The sequence below is a fragment of the Paramormyrops kingsleyae genome, chromosome 16, assembly GCF_048594095.1.
Source record: "Paramormyrops kingsleyae isolate MSU_618 chromosome 16, PKINGS_0.4, whole genome shotgun sequence".
Classification (NCBI taxonomy): domain Eukaryota; kingdom Metazoa; phylum Chordata; class Actinopteri; order Osteoglossiformes; family Mormyridae; genus Paramormyrops; species Paramormyrops kingsleyae.
The window spans coordinates 13,628,967-13,647,819 of NC_132812.1; the positions used below are offsets into that span (position 1 = coordinate 13,628,967).

General features: G+C 41.1%; 1 protein-coding gene across 7 annotated transcripts in view; it reads right to left on the minus strand.

The window, feature by feature from the left end:
- Positions 1-18,853, minus strand: part of znf385b (zinc finger protein 385B) — a 72,397-nt gene that overhangs the window by 20,513 nt on the left and 33,031 nt on the right. The window contains exon 1 of one of the 7 annotated variants that reach the window (XM_023801745.2): positions 17,047-17,446. The exons of the other annotated variants lie outside the window; for them this stretch is intronic. The gene's annotated coding sequence lies outside the window, so the exon portion shown is untranslated. Of the gene's footprint in view, positions 1-17,046; positions 17,447-18,853 lie in introns of those variants that run through there. 7 annotated transcript variants of the gene reach the window in all.

Genomic DNA, 18,853 nt, shown 5'->3' on the forward strand with positions numbered 1-18,853 from the left:
TGCCAGATGCATATAGCACACGCACAGAGCATTGCAACACTCCTGCTGAATATTGTGCCCAGGAGATTTGAGATTCTCCTCTCTGCCACGGTGAAAGTCAGTATCTCAAGTCTTGCACTGATTGGGCAGTGATCACCAAATGCATCACAAGCCTGGGGCATTGGGTGCTGAAGTCCTGAATGAATCTGAAAGAGCCTTGAGTGATTTTTTTTTTTGTCTATTTTTTTTTGTTTTAACAACCCTGCTCTCAGTTTGAGAATTCCACACACCACAAAGGTTCTACACCAGGGCTGCGTTTCCCAAAACCTTCACAGTGCTGCGATCATAGAGAGAGAATTCAACATGATGACCCTCGGACAGATTAGGTCTTTGGGCTTAAGCTCCTGATGTCTTAAGATCCTATCGACGTCCCTAGTGATCGTCACTGTCACAGCCTCGGCGGTTCAACATCACAGCTTCGCTGCTCTTATCCTGACTCTGGCAAAGCTGAAAAATGCACCACAGCACAGAAGGAAAATCAGGCAAAGAAAGCAATAAATGATCCATAATACAAAAGCAAGGGAAATTACAGGATTTCTGCTGAGGGGGCAGGAGTTACAGTGATTAATTTCACATAAATTAAAATTAAAAATTTGAATTAAGGATTTGGAGACATCACATACAGATTTCTACAAAAAGCCTGGGAATACAGAACATTGTTTACATACAAGCAGGAATAAATCTGCAAGTTGACGCAGACAAGCCAGTGTCTCAGCAGTGAACCACCCTTCCAGAAAAACGCAGGCAAGCACCTAATGTTCAGTTAGTTACATGCAAGTACCTAATGTTCAGTTAGTTACATGCAAGTACCTAATGTTCAGTTAGTTACATGCAAGTACCTAATGTTCAGTTAGTTACATGCAAGTACCTAATGTTCAGTTAGTTGCATGCAAGTACCCAATGTTCAGTTAGTTGCATGCAAGTACCTAATGTTCAGTTAGTTGCATGCAAGTATCTAATGTTCAGTTAGTTGCATGCAAGTATCTAATGTTCAGTTAGTTACATGCAAGTACCTAATGTTCAGTTAGTTACATGCAAGTACCTAATGTTCAGTTAGTTACATGCAAATACCTAATGTTCAGTTAGTTACATGGCCCCGTCTGTGACATTAAGGTTTTTAAAAACATAAACCAGAACCAATTACGAGATGATCAGTGTTTAGCTGTTTATATTTAATTAGGGAATGACTAACTCGTAAATTGTGCATCGAAGTACATTTCATTTAAAGTGATAGCAAGTAATCGCGGAGGAAGTACTGACATTTGAAAGAATGAAATGAAGAAAAAAAAATTTGTAATGAAAAGTAATCTTATTACCACTTACACAAGGCCATTGTCATTATAACTTTAACAGTATTTAAAGGAGGGTGCGTGTCCCTCCTTTCACACACATATATACTGTATGCCCAGTACATAAAATACAACATAAAGTTATTCAAAGGCATGGAGCTGCACTAAACAAGAACAATGAAAAGAGAAATAGGCAGAATTTGTACGAAAAATTAGTCTCCCCTACTAATATGCTTCTTTTTACTTATTGGTATCGTACATACATGTAATAATATCTAATAGGTACTATGTACGATTGTGTATATATTGAATACACTATGTATGTGCATAAATGACTATGCGTGCGTAAATGATTACCACAAACAAGACAGCTTTTTGAAATGAGAAGACTGAGTTCTGCCAGCTTCGCTCAAGGCTGCTAAATCAAAGGAGGGAATGTGGCTTTTTCTGACCTCATTCCAGTTTTTCATCTCTTTTGTGTTGTACTTCAAGTAATTGTGGAGAGTGTGGGGAACAATGGTTGAAGACTATTAGGGGGCACTGTGAACTCGTCTTCCCCGCTGCTGCCTCTGTGATCAGGATTGTATCTTGGTTTTCTTAATGGTGGTCAAGGCCAGCCATTAACTCTGATGACAGCATGGGCCCTGGCTCCACAATGGCCTGTGATTGTTCATCAAACTAAGATGAAAGAGCATAACACTCCTGTGGTCCCTGTGTGGGCACGTTTGCATGTAAGGAGGGTTATTTGTGTGTGTACACTTGTTTTAGTCCTTGTGTACCTTCAAGTGATTTCTTTAATGAATGATCAGTCCACATATGTGTGTGTGTGTGTGTATGTGTGTGAGGGGAACTTCAAATTAAATTGCCTAGATTAATTTTTCAACCCCCTTCTAAGAAAACACAAAGGCTTATGCGAATTGGGGGTTGTAGTGATTCACATTGCCAAAGAGGTCAAGTTCAACAATGGGGAATAATTGTCACAGCGGTCTTTTTTATTCCACAGAACAAGTCAACGATAGAGATGTAGATGTAGATGTTGACCTTTTGCTTCTCAACCCACGTCTCCTAAAATACCTCATCAATTCAGGGAGAAAAACCAATTAAGAGCAATGCTTGTTACCTGGGTAACAATGCTGAGTACAGCTCGATAGTGCAGAAATATTACGGCAAAAGGAAAGGAATTTTATACATCGAAAGAGTGTGGCATAGAGAGAGAGCAAGGAAGACAAAGAGTGCCTTGCAGCAAACATTTACATTGTGAAAACTGTTTAAGCATAGAGAGCAAAGATACTTGAAAGCAGGGCAAAATGTCTAGAAACTTCTGGTTTGGATACTATCAAATATCAAATTCATATATGACCATGTTCCGAAAACACACGCCCAGATCCTGACAGTGGAGTCCAAACTCGGCCAGAGCCCTTTGTAAGACCCAGTCTTCTTGGCTTATTTCATGTCCCCTTCGGTGACACCGAAACTGCTGTCTCCGCTTCTTGTTCCTTTACACTGTTTTATGAAACACATCTTCACTCCTGTACTGAAATGAAGCCCCTATTCCTTGCTCCTATTCCTGTTCCACATGGTTCTGCCTGCCATCTCTCCAGCAGCGGGTCATAGAGGTACATTACACGTATTCATTAAGGGCTTCTGTCCTCTCTATAGTGACCACCCACGGGCTACTGTGAAGAGAAATACCTCATTAGCAAGCAGTAGAGTCTGTCCTCTGCTTAAAGTTTCTACCCTTTCTTGTAGGTACTCGCACTTACAAGTGTGAAGACTTGATTATGGATTATGAATCAGATGAAAGGACATTACGTCAGGAGGTAGAGAACAACCGAAAGTTAATTATGGTACTTCCTCTCCTTGGACACGGTTTGTGAAATCAGTGAGTAACACTAAAAGTTTTCATGAGAAAATCTGGCATTAGTCCTCCAGGTAAAAATACACAATAATGTAGCTGCAAGCAATGTGAATTGCAGATCCTGCTTCATGTTTTATAAGCCTCTGTTTCACATCTTTTGGAAATAAATCCCTTAATGAGATACGCCATTTCAGAATATGTCTACAGAGCCTATCACAGAAACAGTCTGCTGTCTTTTACAGAAAAAAAAAATGTAAAGATATTATAGGCACTGTATGGTTCAAGAGAACCATACAGTGAAAAACCAAACATCGAACAGCCGGGGCTGTGCTGTGTCCGATGCACGTCGCTCTCGCTTCTGCACAGGGTGGAGTCCTGTTTGATCAGCATCCTGTGTGAAGTTCAGCCCGCTCACACTGACCACACTCAAGCACTTTCATAACTCTGCCGTGACCCTTATCAGAGACTCCCTTTGCAACTGAAACAGCTTGCAGCTCCACAAGCCCCTGCAGCCTCCAGGCAGCCCAAAACTACAGGAAAATCAGCATGAAAACTGGGCCAACTTTACCTGTCCCCACGCCTCCCCCATCCATGCAGTGCCAACCACAGCCTCTCCACTGCACAGCGTCTATCATCTCACTGGAGTGTGCAGCCCAGCCCCGCCTCTGGGACTCTCCCAGTTTTTGCGATAGGCTTTTCAAAGAGACTGAGCACATTAAAAAAAAGAGCAGCAGATGTCTTTGCTGTGCATATATATTTCTAAATGTTTTTTTATCCCCTCGGTTGCCAGAGGGATGTGAATGTCTAATTTCACACTTCACTTTCCCCCCAGTACAGCTGGGTGTCTACTGTGTTTAAATTTTTGAGCACAACAGCTGTCTTTATCCTGGAATTTCTAACAGCCAACCAACCCAGTGCCTCACCAGCACTAAATCCAGCTGCAGTGGTATTTCTCTCAGTTTCATATATTAACCCCCTCCACCGCCAAGCTATTACAGGGGGCTGTGACATTTTCTATGCACGGCGAAGGTCTTCAGGCTCCCGTGGCGAGGTTGACTTTCGACTTACGTTTCCTCACGACCATTACGACCTCTCCACTCAGAATGGGCTAGACGACTGCGAATCAAAAAGAGCACGGCGGGATATTTTTTTTTCTTTTATCAAAGGTTAGCGGGACCTCTGCTTCAGCATACCCAATCAAGTCTTTATAAGACCGTTCCACCTAATAGTCCGAAACATTCTGCAGACTTCATCCGATGAGAATCTGCGAAAAGGTCGCCAAGAAATTAAAAGTGTTCTTTGCGCTTATAGGAAACCAGACTTATCGCTCTTTGCTGATAACTTTTCTGAATCACTCATTATTAGTCACTAAAATTTTCCTTATTAGATTATAGACCCTGTGCTACTGTGCTGATGCTGAGAGTTCTGTGAAGAGACAAGTCCAATAATCAACAATTACAGTTAGATTTAGCATAATATTAATGATTCATACCTTGGAGTATGCTGACAATGGGTGACAGTGATATTAAAGGAACAGTGCACAAAGAAGGTGAGGTGTCCCTTTGGGGTTCTGCTGAGAGGGGATTTCAATTGTGACAAGAATCAGATTCAGTGTGAGACAACAATGACTGAGGCTGAAGCAGGGTTGACATATTCATTCTACACTAATAGCCAATGTACAATGCCCTTTGGAAATGCAATTTGGGAAGCAGTTATTAGTAGTCAGTCTGGTCTTACTTTAATCCTGCTTACAGGTTTGATGATACACATGAGATGTTATGATTTATTGGCTGAGGAAAAGACCCCGTTTGCCCCCGAAATGTAGTCATTTTAAATGCTTTTTCTTTTTATGAGTGCGGTAGGATTCCATCCAAAAAAATCTTTTTATGTTCTTTTAGAAAGTCAGATTGCATTTCATAGGGTGTGGATCACAACATAAAGTTTCCAATAAGTACTTTCATCGTTACATATTCATTGCACCATGAATGTGTGAGAAACTCAGCATTAGAAAATGCAAAATGTACAACTACCGGTGAAAGAGTCACGTGATACAATTTCCTTTGGGTATTTAGGAAATGAAGTGGAATAAAGCTGTGTGATTTAATATAATTTTGGGCGGAGTCACAGGCTGCGGACACAAGCTGAGGGGGGGTCAGCCACATCACAGCTAGGTCTCCTGACCTGACCACGTGATTGGCTGGCGTGAGCAGAGTGACGCTGTAACATTTCCCTCCCAACACAACAATACAGTGAGATAAAGAAGATCTGCGTGTCAAATAGGACCAATTAGTCAGCGCAACCCCCCTCCTCGGTGACAGCATGTGAGGTGAGTGTTCATGCTCAGTGAAGCAAAGAAGGCGGGATAGCTGCTGGTCACCAGCGCTCCTGGCTTTAATGTCACGAAAGCAGGCTGTTCCTGTGCTGGGGCTCAGGTGTGCGACAGACTCATCTATGGTAGCACAAGGCTGGAAGCCATGAATGCGGGGCGCTGGAACCTGCTACATAGTGTGGGAAAAGATATGAACCTCCCACCAAATATACGGCCCCCAGGACAAAGCTCAAAAGAGCCACGTTGAGCAGTGAAAACAGAGAACTGGAATGCAAAAAGTCGAAAAGCTGAAAGGTGACTCGTTTAGGATTTTATCTGCGGAACTTTGCCGAAACACGGTACGGTGCCAGCGTCGTGTCCGGCGTTTCTATCATACTGTGCTTCTAAAACCGCAGCAGAAGAAGAAAATCATGACCATGACATCATATTTTCTCTGGCTCCAAGGGTAACTAGCTAAGTAGAAGCACACGGTTGAAAATAGAGCAGTATAAGTCCATGCCTTAAGAGGTATTTGTAAAATTAAACTGGAGGGGAACTGATTTAATTCCAAGAAATTTCTCTGTTGACAGACAGGGGGACAATTTCCGATGGCAAAAAGGCTGCAGATGCTTCGGATTAACCGCACCCGGTGCCCCTGGGGTACCAGTTTATCATCCATGCGACATTCATTTCATCATTCACTTTCCTTTGAGCCCACTGTGCATTTGAGACCTTATTTAATGCCCAAATCAGGCATGAAGTTAAGTGAGAGGCCCTGTCAGGTATCAGACCTCTGCATGAAAATTCTACACAGGGTGCGTGTCTGCACAGGTTGTGTGTCTGCACAGGGTGCGTGTCTGCACAAGTTGCGCGTCTGCACAGGGTGCGTGTCTGCACAAGTTGCGCGTCTGCACAGGGTGCGTGTCTGCACAGGGTGCGTGTCTGCACAGCCTGCTAAGGGGATACAACAATAAATGTACTGGGACTTGTGAGTCATCTGGAGTCTGAGGGATGCATTCTGTGCAAAGGTTTCCACTGACAATTTCACTTACATCATTTGTTATTATTATTATTATTTTAGAAAAATGTCTGAACAATGCAACCAACTGTAAAGGCAGTCTCAAGATACAAAACATTTTGTAGAACAGATTTTTTGGCTTAAAATGTTTTGTGATTATCATGTGATACCAAGGGTGAAATCATGATGTCATCAATAAAGAGTACGTGCACCCCCAAAGAAAAACAATTAAATTAAATAAGGTTCAATATTTTCTCAGTAAAATCTGCAAGTACCAGGTGAACCTTCAGCTACATGCTGTTCAGTGAGTAAAAAAAATTGAATACCACCATAAATCCTTAACTGATTGTAGTGTTAAAGTTAGTATTATTACGTCATATAGAACCTGATATACTTCAGCTATATAAAATGTCAAAATAAATATCACGAGGTAGAGTCCATAAATTTAGTTAGTCATTTCATTGGACAAATGTGTACATGCTGCATTCTGTAAACCAGTTAGGCATGAGTGGTCAGTTATATGGTTACCAACCACCACTGTTCATCGAAAAATCTAATAAACAACTAAATTTCATTTGAGCGCAGACATGCTACCTTGAAGGATAATAGTATTTAAATAGGAATGTGCACTTCGACCTAAAAGTCCCTTGACAACATGGGAACATTTAATTAGCGTAAGTGGGCAACAAAACATGGATTCAGTTCCAGCAAAGGCAACATGACACATCCATCATCATACGTGGTCAAGTCATTTTGTCTCTCACAAGGTTTTAATTTTACGCACATAAGTATTCAGAAAAAAGCCTTGAACTGGAGAGAGAAAGCCCTTCCTCTTAGGTCATCACTGCCCACACTGCCTACTACATCTCCCATGCTGAGGATATGATGAGGAGAGGAGAATCCAGCAGAGCGACATCATCAAACCCTGCCAGGGAACATCTGTCCGACACATGATTATTTGATCAGAAACCAGCATTTTTGTTAAATTGTTGGCAGTTTATTTTGTGTCTTTGAATGCATAGCACAGAAAATCCAGCAGTCTGAGAACAATTTGTTATTTCTGACCATAAACACAGGAGACCTCATGCAGCATCTCTAAAAATGGGAATGCAAGGATTTGATTCATATTCCAAATTCAATTAAATTGTGTTCAGCTTTATACATAATGCCTGTCCCAATGTGGCTACCCCACGTCACCCTGCATACGCGGCTTTGAGCCTATTCATGTCTGAATAAAACGTACTTTTAACAGCATAACTTTTAACCTCACATGTTTCTCTAACAAATTACACGTTTAAATTCTGTTAGAAAGCACTTGACAAGCTTGGAAATAAACTGATGGCAATACAATTAAAACAGGAGAATTCTGGGTAAAAAAAAAATACTATGATGATTGCAAAAGAGGGATCCACATCCTACGAAAGGGGCAGCACGAAAACCTTCTGTGGGAGGGAGCTGACGGGGGAGGGCCTTTACCTCTCCTACTGGGTAAACAAGTGACTCAGAGACTAAACTATTTGGCTACTGGTGTGAGTCAGTCCACCTGTACGCAGCATGGATGGGAGCGGGAAGCTAAAAGCAGAGTGTGCATCTAGGTCAGCACGCCCGTGTTTACCCAGTAATAAAGCACCCTTAAGTCTACCTAATGCCATATTCTGCAGCCGTCAAGACTGTACATCCCAACCTTAATTGAATGAGGGGTGTTTTGTGTGTGTGTGTATGAGATAGACAGATTGGGAGTGAATGGTTTCTCCACAATGGGTGGGTACGGCCCTTCCGGGAGGGAAGCCATAGTGAGGCAATCAGCCCCTAGCTGCAGGAACACCTGAGTTCTCAGCTGCAAGGACAATGAGGGCAGACGGCCACCACCAATCAGGCCAGCAAGGCGAGCAAAAACGCGGCGGCATGCGACTGATTTTAAGTGGAGCTGAACTGGAACGCGGAGTAAACACTGCGGGATGGCGGCCCCGCAAGGTGGCAAAATTCAGCTGAGAAAGACACAATATAATCTCTTTCATCACGCCTGCAATCTGCGCTTGCCTAAGCAGCGACTATGACTTTAACCACAGATTCAATGTGCCTCTCTCCGACTTCTGTGTGAAATTGTCTCTCTGGACACAGTCAAAGCTGATAAAAATCAAAATTCATGTCCTTCAAACAACCTCAGCTCTGAGGAAAAAGTTTTCAGTCACCAGTATTGACATGAAACACCCTTCTTGGTCATTGTTCATAGGTGTTCATCACCTTGAAATATTTAATCAAGGTATGTATATACAGAGGCATCAAATAACATTTTTAGGATTGTACCTTTTATAGGGTAGTTATTTATGGAGTATTTTTGGAGCACAGCTGGGTTGTCCGTTGTCAATAACAGCATGTTACTAAGTTGATCTTTAACCATGAAGAACTTGCACCAATGCCAGAGAGCGAAGCGTCATAAAAACAATTGGCACATTTCTATAGGACAGAGGAAATGTTTAAGGCAACCAAAACTTGTGTTGAAAATACAACAAAACCATTAGGGACTCATATATTAACAGGGCTTCTGGCTTTGATAGTCATTAACTGGGGAAAAAAGAGGAATATGAAAGAAAAAATGGAAAATGAAAATAATCTGTGAAATCATTGAATGTATTCACTTGTAAAATGTGCTGGAGCATCTGCTCTTCAAAAGAAGAAAAACAACAAGATAAAAATCTTCGATCACTTGATCTATGGTTCACAGCAGGAAGAAAGCTAATAGTATTAGAAGCAAATGCTGTTTAATGCTACAAAAAGTTCTGGTGCCAGTTGAACGTGATGCTGGTAAATTACACAAAATGAATCAATTAAACATAATTGCTCATTATATGCAGAAATCACAAAAAAATGGAGAACCAGCATACAAACAACACTTCGAAATCCTTCTGTATAGAGTAACTTAAATATATAAAAATCCATTTGTAGCCTTGGTTATTGAATTTAATGTGTTATGGTTGTGCTAGTTTTTCAGACAATGAGGTGGCTTTGTGTTACGCTTCTTATATTTCCCTCTGTAAGCGTTCTTATTCTGAGAATGAGTTATGCGTTCTGTGCAAATCAGTCTCGTAAACCGATTTTACCAGTAGCTGGTCTTGTTTTGGCTCTGTAGTTTCCAAGGAAACAAAAAACAGCAAGAAGTTCCTTTGCATGACCCCCACAACATCAACAAACTAACAGCAGGACTTCACTTTCTACCGAAAATAATGCCCCCTTATACAGAATTATGCCCTCTAAACTCTGAGCTCTGGGTTGTCTAAGATGGACAAATATTTGCTGACATTATGCCACTAGCCTGGAGTAACATGCCATTAATGATTCTGTGAAGACAGACGTTGTGTTCCTGTTTTGATTTTTTGTTTACAGAATTTGCGACTTCCCTCCAATACACTGGCTTATTAAACTTAATAGGATTTTATTTTCGGCATTGTGCACCCTGCAGGTATCGCAAAATATTCAGAGATGATCTGGTCTAGGAAGCTTTTTAAAGGTTGTATCACAAATGTTCGTAAATGCTTCTGTGATAGCCGACACAAACCTTGAAAATGCCTCATGTAATGTTGCGGGGACGGTGTTGTCCTCAAAATAGGCACATACTGTGTTACCATGCTGTTGCCATTGCTGTATTTTTTCCCTAAAAAAATCTTACTAAACTGTTGACAGCAATTCCAGCTTTCACATTAAACTCAAAGTCAAACAAAGTGAAAGTTACATCTGTCATCGTAATCACTACTGTAACAAACAACATTCAACCAAACCATAATAATTTTGTGCCTTATCACATTTGTCAAGCAGATTTATTTCCAGATAATTAGCACATCAAACAAAAAGTCAACATCACACAAGTGTTCTGTGCTAAGGTGGGTCATACACCACTGCAGAACAAAGTGCACCACAGAAACCAGCAAAAGACAGCACCACAGTACACACCAACTTTACTCATAAGTAGACTAATTGATCTACATTTTATGTGAAGTACTAATATGAGTGTTTACATTCCTTACCGTATGGACTACATGGTGTGATTACATGCAAAGTAGTGTGAAGATGATTTTAGTTATGAGCTAAGAACAAAAGAAAACAAAGAGATTCTCTCAAAGACAAGTTATGTAGTAAAAGTGTAAGAACACTGTATGCTTTAATGTTAGATAAAATAAACAGAGACATTATAAAACCTGATTATGCAAATTCTCCCTCAATAAAACCCATAACTAGCTTAAATAAGTGTGTTGAGGAATATGCTATTAAACTTTAATGATGAAAATATGCAGTGACTGGAGCGGAGGCATGTAATTAATGTTTAAATTTAGCACAGTGCTGGTGGTGATTCGTCGCTGAAGTATAATTTTTTTTTTTTTCTAAAAAAAAGCAGATGAATGTTCCCTGAATTTCTTGTTCTGTTGACATCACCAAAACAGAGCAGAGTTCTGATTCCTCATTACATCCCTTGATTTCATGTGCTTACCTCAGAATAAGCACAGCAGAAGATCAACTACACCAAATTAAACTCACAACTATTTCACCTAGCAAAGCTTACACTGAGGAGATCTTGCTGGCACTGCTGAGGTCAGCATAAGGCCAGTCAAAGACTCCAGTATCAAAACAGATCTATCTTGTGACCAATGGGGCTCAGTCAATGACAACCACGTGAATTTAACATGGTTATTGTGTTGTTATTTGAACAGCATGCAATACAGTAACATTTGATTTGTTTTTTCTATTACTCAAAATTCAACCCAGGATAAATTCATATGATATCACTTGACAACCAACAACTACAAAATAATCTGGTCAAGTGAAATATTGTCAAGGAATATTTCTCATATTGTGATATATCAACAAATACAACCAAAAATGTCTTAAGACAACCGTTCTGCTAAAAAATATTGCCCATAAACACATGATATAGTACACAGATTATTTTGTGTTTCATGACATAGAGTGAATGATTACTGCAACATTTTAAGAAATCATTGACTGACATACCACATCACAACATATTCGATCAAATAAAATTCTACAACAATGGCTTTGTGCACACAAAACCGTGTCAGGACTGTGTAAGGTCCAGAGACCAGGACTGAATAACTCCCTGCTGACTTCCCTGATGATACCCTCTAACAGCGTCATGTTGAAGCAGAGATATTCCACCTGTATAAAGGCAGAGCTTTGTCATGTCTGAAGGGAAGAGAGGGGGTCGTGGAGAAACCCCCCAGAAAAGGTAAATTACTCCAAATTGACTCTAAAAATAGCCCACTCCGTCTGCTTTCTGATGGATAATGCAGAAACCGAACCGAAAGGAGTCCAAATTAAGAATCCAAGCGGATCGCTTTCCACCAGTGTCACACCTGGACTCAGGATCAGGAAGTACAAATCTCTGACCTCCCACGATCTGTCAGCGATGACAGGGCTGCTGGCCCAAGGATCGACGATCTGAAAATCCAACTTAATCCAGGTCAGCATGACAGGCCAAAGTACAACATACAGGAACAGTGATGACAAATTTTCCTTTACATATATTCTTTGCAATGAGAGAACATCTGTAACATCATACCACTGTATTAGATTTTCTTTAAAAAAAAAAAAAAAAAAAAAAGTTTAATTCAACTTCCAACCGTTTGCCCTGGCTGGGGGTGGGAGAGCTGGAGCCCCATCCCAGGCAGCATACTTCAAAAGTCAGGGGCAGACCCAGGACAGCATGCCAGTCCATTGCAGGGCATGGAGGGAGATTTCAGGTCCAGAGAGTACAAATTCAAACTAAGATTTTGTTTCAACTATCCAGTTGAGTACTTGAGTACTCTGTCACTGTGACTCTTTATACTCAACTGGATGGTTGAGACAACTGAGAGACACCAACTGAAGAGCAAATTTCCAAAACTCACTCAGTTCACGTGATTCATTGCCTAGGAAATGGCTGTAAATCTTGGAAATTTAATAAACATTCTTTAATGGACTAAATGAAGACTGAGTGAGTTTTGCTTCCCAATACTGTAACACATGATGAGGAAGCCTGACTTTAGGTCATTGGTGGTCTGATCTCAAAAACAACAGAATTGGACTTAGCTTGGAAATCTGCTGGATTGACTTGCTATTCTGACTTGCTAACTGGACTTGCTATTCAATAAGCCTAAGTAAATGACTTTGGACTGCAAGAGAAAGCGTTGTGTGACATGGACAGAACATGCTAACCCAACACACACAATGTGGATTCAAACCCTCAACCCAGGAGGTCTGAGGAAGGCGGTCCATGTCACACTACTGTAGAGCCTCAGCACTTTGTTAATCAAACAATCCAGCACTGCAGTGCTTACATGAATGCAAAAAATAACCAAAAGTGGGTAGGATGCCCATAGATGCTGTTCTATGCCTTTTCTTACTCAACAGACCTCCTAGGGGTGTTGAATATCCCTCAGGACATTGAAATAGAAGTTAAACGAGCACTCAAAGGTCATGTTACTTGATGTTTATTCTTTGCATGTGACCAGCAAATACTATGCCTCCAAAGTATTGAATACTACATGGATTTAGACAAGTACATTGTTGTAGGTACAGGTATCCAAAGAACGCCTTGCTAATAAGCATGCTATAACTATAACAGTAGAAACCAAATGTTGGTCCTGGAAACAGAATGAATGTCAATGGATGCGACTGAATATGGGAGATAAAAGGCAGATCAATCTTCAAGGGCATGTACAGGGAGATTTAACCCTATGTTGAGTAGAGAAGCCATTTAAATTGGATGGCTGTTACATAACTCTGCTGAGGAACACAAACGAACACCAATAAAATATACTGTCAGAGCAGAAGCTTTGTATACCACATCCTGGCCTGCTATTCCTGCTGCACCGAAGTGACAGTATTATTTTTTGCAATGGCTGTCCTGTTAATATCTAACATCCAAGCACAGCTATTTTTCAGTTGTCAAAGTGTTTGGTGTCAGATTTCACCATATTCTGCCAGGGAGACCTCGGTGGTGACATTTCTTTCAACACAAAGCATGATGCCCAGTCCAAGTCCCTAAAAAACTATACAAAGAAATCCAGTTCACAGTAAGCTTCACCACAGTGGAACCTATCACCATTTCCAATGGGATGTGCATCAGTCCATGCCCAAATAACTGAAACGATTATATGGGCTGTACGCCCCCCCACAGACATCTGACCTGTTGACATGATTTATGCCCCCTGGAGGCCAGTCTGTGTACCATGTTTCAGCCAGGTGGGGAGGGGGATTTGTTCCTTCTCCACTTACCGAACTGGAGCCCAGTCACGGGAAGGAATCCCACTAACAGACAGCGACTATTGCCTAACTAATATCGCTATAACCTTTCCCTATTTACGACAAGATGCAAAGCTAAGGAATAGCTATAAATATATTGCACATAGCCAAAATTCTTTCCACTTACAATAAAGCACCCTTAAAAAGATTCTTCTCCTCTGCATTTCTTTGCAGAGCCACATATATCGGCTTACCTTTTTTCCGATGAGTCTACTGCTGATAGTAAAACGGGCAACATTTTATATATGCTCACGCAACCGATTTTATTCACTGTGTAACAGTTCACTATTTCCTATCTGACAGCGCCAAAGTTGCTCCTCTGTGGCACATTAGCCTTTGCTTAGCTGTACTTGATTAATGAACTGTGTGTGAACATCAGAAGACTCAGACAAATCCTTCGTCCCTCGTTGGCCAGTCGCGAACAGCTTTATTTATCCCTCGTTCTTAAAGAGTCGCTGCGGATTACGGTGCCACCAGGCCGCCGTGCAGTTGTCCCCTCTCCGGCTTACCGTGAAGCGTTAGCTGTCCACGTGCCAGGTGTTGCGGATGCCACTGAGATTAAACGGGCCCCTGTTTGGCCCACACTGCCATATCAATTTCATCTTTCAGATGCAGTTACCCATCAGAGGGATCAATAGGTTTAAAATATGCAGCACGAGCAATATGTATCTGCAGGATTAAGCTGGAGGCATCCATTTAAACATCAATACATGGCTTAATGTCCTTACAAGGCACAGAGAGTTTGACTATCCAAAGCAAAAGTACAGTTTAGAACTCCATGTAACACATAATCACAATTAAACGTAGCATCATATTTAATGGCATTAATATGAGAAAAGGAGTTCCACATTTATTAATGTACACAGCAAGATTCAGCCTGCCAGACAGCCATTGTATTACGCTTATAATGTGGGAAGCGTAAACAGACAGTGGTATAACATTACAAGGAGCAATGCCTGAAAAATGCATTGGCAGAGCACCTTGGGAGTAGTAGTGGTAATCGGCAAACCTGCCTTTACACAGGTGGAGAGCCACAGAAGTAATACCTGTGATATAACCTGCAGCTCTGCTATTATATAGGTTGAATACCACAGTAGTAATAGTGGTGATGCAGCCTACAGCTCTGCCATTATCTAGGTTGAGTACCTCAATAGTAATAGTGGTAATAGTCTGCAGTTCTGCTTTTATACAGGTGGAGTATCTCAGAATTAATAATGGTGATAAAGCCTGCAGCTCTACCTTTATACAGGTAGAATACCTCAGTAGTAATAGTGGCGATGCAGCCTGCAGCTCTGCATTTAGACAGGAAGAGGACCTCAGTAGTAATAGTGGTGATGCAGCATGCAGCTGTGCATTAAGACAGGAAGAGGACCTCAGTAGTAATAGTGGTGATGCAGCATGCAGCTGTGCATTAAGACAGGAAGAGGACCTCAGTAGTAATAGTGGTGATGCAGCATGCAGCTGTGCATTTAGACAGGAAGAGGACCTCAGTAGTAATAGTGGTGATGCAGCATGCAGCTGTGCATTAAGACAGGAAGAGGACCTCAGTAGTAATAGTGGTGATGCAGCCTGCAGCTGTGCATTAAGACAGGAAGAGGACCTCAGTAGTAATAGTGGTGATGCAGCCTGCAGCTGTGCATTTAGACAGGAAGAGTACCTCAGTAGTAATAGTGGTGATGCAACCTGCAGCTTTTCATTTAGACAGTCTACTGAGAAGGGTATACCTGTACTTTTGAAGCATCATAAACATGTGCATTAAGCAAACCATAAACAATTTTCCAACATAACAAGAGTGTATGGTTTTTATGAAGGAAAAGGCGCACATTTTCATTATTTTAGTTTGCATTTTTTTTCATTAGAGATACTTTTGTCAAGTACAACATAGTCATTAACATAAACATAGCAGTAACGTGGGCAATAAAATGTTACAACGAGCATTAACAATTTTCATAATAAAAGTGAAAACCTTTATACTTTCAATCTGTATTTTGCATTTCTTTCTTGAAACTGACATGCAATTAAAATTCATGCTAAAAAAAGAACAATTTACAGAGAAACAGTAATGCAGTGCTTTGATTTCTTGTGTGAATATTATTTTCCACAATTCAGAATATTACTATGTTACTATGCTCATTTGAAGCTTTAAGCAGTGCTTAAAAAGAAAGAAAACAAACAGCCTTAGACTTCTCCTGAAGTTTGGGACAGTGATACGGTCATTTAGTAGGATCTCATGCACTAATAATTAGTACAATGATTATTCTAAAGGATTGGTGAGTGAGGTGTTTGTGTACTGCGAGAAAGGTTAGGTGTACCCTGGCGTTTAATGTACAGCTGGGAGATCAACCTCTTCCACCATTATACAGAAACACCATAGCTGTTATTATTAGAGTATGAAAATGAAATCCTTTCATTACCATATTGCTTTTTTTAATAAGTTACCAAGTTTAGCATTTACTGCAAGCTGGCATGCAGGAAAAAAAAGAAAATGTGTTTTTTAGTGTGACTGAGCACTGCACAAAAATGCAGCTCAAACACTACAGCGGTGATAGTATCAACTGCTTTCTGCCAGCTGGGCAAACTGCCATCTGCTATGCTACATGGCTGTATTTATATACAGAGATTTCACAAGTTCATTCTAAAACGGCACAGTAAATCAATGTGTTTATACATTTAAATAAGGTCGGCATGCAAAAGCTGGAAAATACGGTTCTGAACTGATGGAATGGTTTCTGTATGCAGTTAAGCTGTTTAAAAAGGAAAAATGAATGCCCTGAAGCACCCCTATCTGAGCAAGAGCCTAAAGTCATAAAAAAGTTATGCAGTTAGTCTCATTTAAAAAAAAAAAACTGACAAAATATCTGTAAATTGCTTAGCGAAAATAAAATAGACAAGGCCTGATACAAGATTTAATCACTGGTTCAGCACCCATTCTACTGCGTTTTTAACTTAAAGTTCAGTTAAACTAAACTTTTCCTAGTTCTTAAGGATACTTCTATCCTTTTGGTCTTCTGTATTTTTTTCCAGAATGAAACTTAAAATTTGAATTTGTAATAAAAAAACACTATTTTCCCACTGCAGTTTGAGCCAATTACAGTGAGGAACATCAAAGCTTCTCGTGTCCTCTGCCAACGTGCATTAAGCGACTGCCAGGTGATAATGAATCCATTCGCTTGTACAAAACAGAACCTAATGTGGGATATTAAATACATTCACATTTCACAGCAAGGACTCTCCATACCTCAGTGGGAGATTAAAGCCCAGGAATTGCTCACAGTCGTCTCTGACAGGTTTCTTCCACACATTAGAGATCAAACACACCCAGGAGTGGAACTATCTGTCCAATCTCAATCACAGTCAATCTAAATTCTCCCGCTTTCCATCCCTTGCAGTTCCTCCTGTCTCTCAGTCTTCAGACTTCAGCGCAATGGTCTTACAACAAGCACCCATCAATGGTCAGAAGCTGGGAGCCATAAGTAATTGTAAGTACTGTAGTCATCTGGTCGGATTACCAGGGGAAGGGTTGGTATTTTTCATCAGCATTTGAACTTTTGCTTCCTGCTGACTGGGATGGCCGATGGCGTAAAGGGAGCCACAACTGCTTAATCCTGCCGCAGTACTGTGATGGCTCCCTTTACACGCCGCCCTGTAACACAATACGTTTTATAGTTTCGGCTGTCATGCGGCCGCGAAGAAGGGGGAAAGGATTTGGTGGGTGGGTCGAGTTGAGTCAGGGTCATCCCATCTCCTCACTTGCAAGAAGTGGCGATTTGGAACGCAGGGTTACGGCTGTTCTCCGACCTCAGAATAATTTGACGCTCAAAAACACCGTATACATAACTGAACTATGACTACATTTTACATTCCGCTTATTTAACAGACACTTTTATCCAAAGCGTCATACATTTTTTTGGGGAAGCGGAGTCAGACGGTCCCTGGAGTAACTGGGTGTTGTAAGCTTTATTTAAACCTTCCACACGCTGGCCCAACAGAACGATGATGCTAGTGATCGGGACAGGGTGGGCGGGTTACAGTAGACAAGATTAAAGTCAACCATTCACATTCATGTTCAATATATAAAAGCAGCCACACGGTGTGTGACAGGATATTATACGTTAAAATAATGTGCAATGTGTGAGGTTAATTTAACTACTGACCAGTGCTTCATGCTAGCTTGTAGGGTGAAAATGCTATATGTAACACAAGTTTTCACCTTCGGCATCTAAAAGACTTATCTTACTCTATTTCTCTATTCCCAAGATAGATTTATGTATTATTCTGTATATATGATGCAGTAATGTATTACCACACACCCACGCCAAGTGCCTTGGGGTGACTTGCAAATAATGCAACATAGAAATAGATTAAATTGAGCTGTAGTGTGTAAATAAATCCATTAATCAGGTGGAAGTGTACCACGGACAATTGCCTGCAAATTTTGGGAAATGGTAAAATATTTGAAGAAAGCTTTACACTATGGTTGTCAGAGTAGCTCATTACAGCTGAAAAAGTAAGAACACTTAAGAGCTAATGGAACAGCTTCACCGTCTATAATCAGGGGCTTAATGCATAATGTGTTATCAGTCTGCCCGAAGAGAGCAGTCGCGGGCTCCTATCAGCGCTGGCTCCGGGGCTCCCCCGCTCCGTCTGCGGACCCGATCCCTATCAGGCGGAGACCCCATGAAGACCCTGCCTCGACGGCTGAGCTGTGGGACACGGCAGGACTTCTGATCTCACAGGAAAAACTGTTAGCGTTCCCCCGTGTGATCGCCATTTCTCCACAACACCACTGTAATCATTTTCATTTCCCTCAAATCATTTTCCATCTAACCCTTATTGCGCCCCCAGCAAAATGTCAGCATTGGATGGGTTTGCAATTCAATCAGTAAACAGCCCCCTTCAGGGAGCAATAACCAAGCTATAGATACAAGACCGGGAGCACATTACTTTGCTTACCAGCACATGAGGGGTTCCTCGTTTTCCAAGGCTGTTAAGTGTAATATGTTTGCAAATTTTATGCTGTGAGTTTTAGCAGTATAGCACATTAA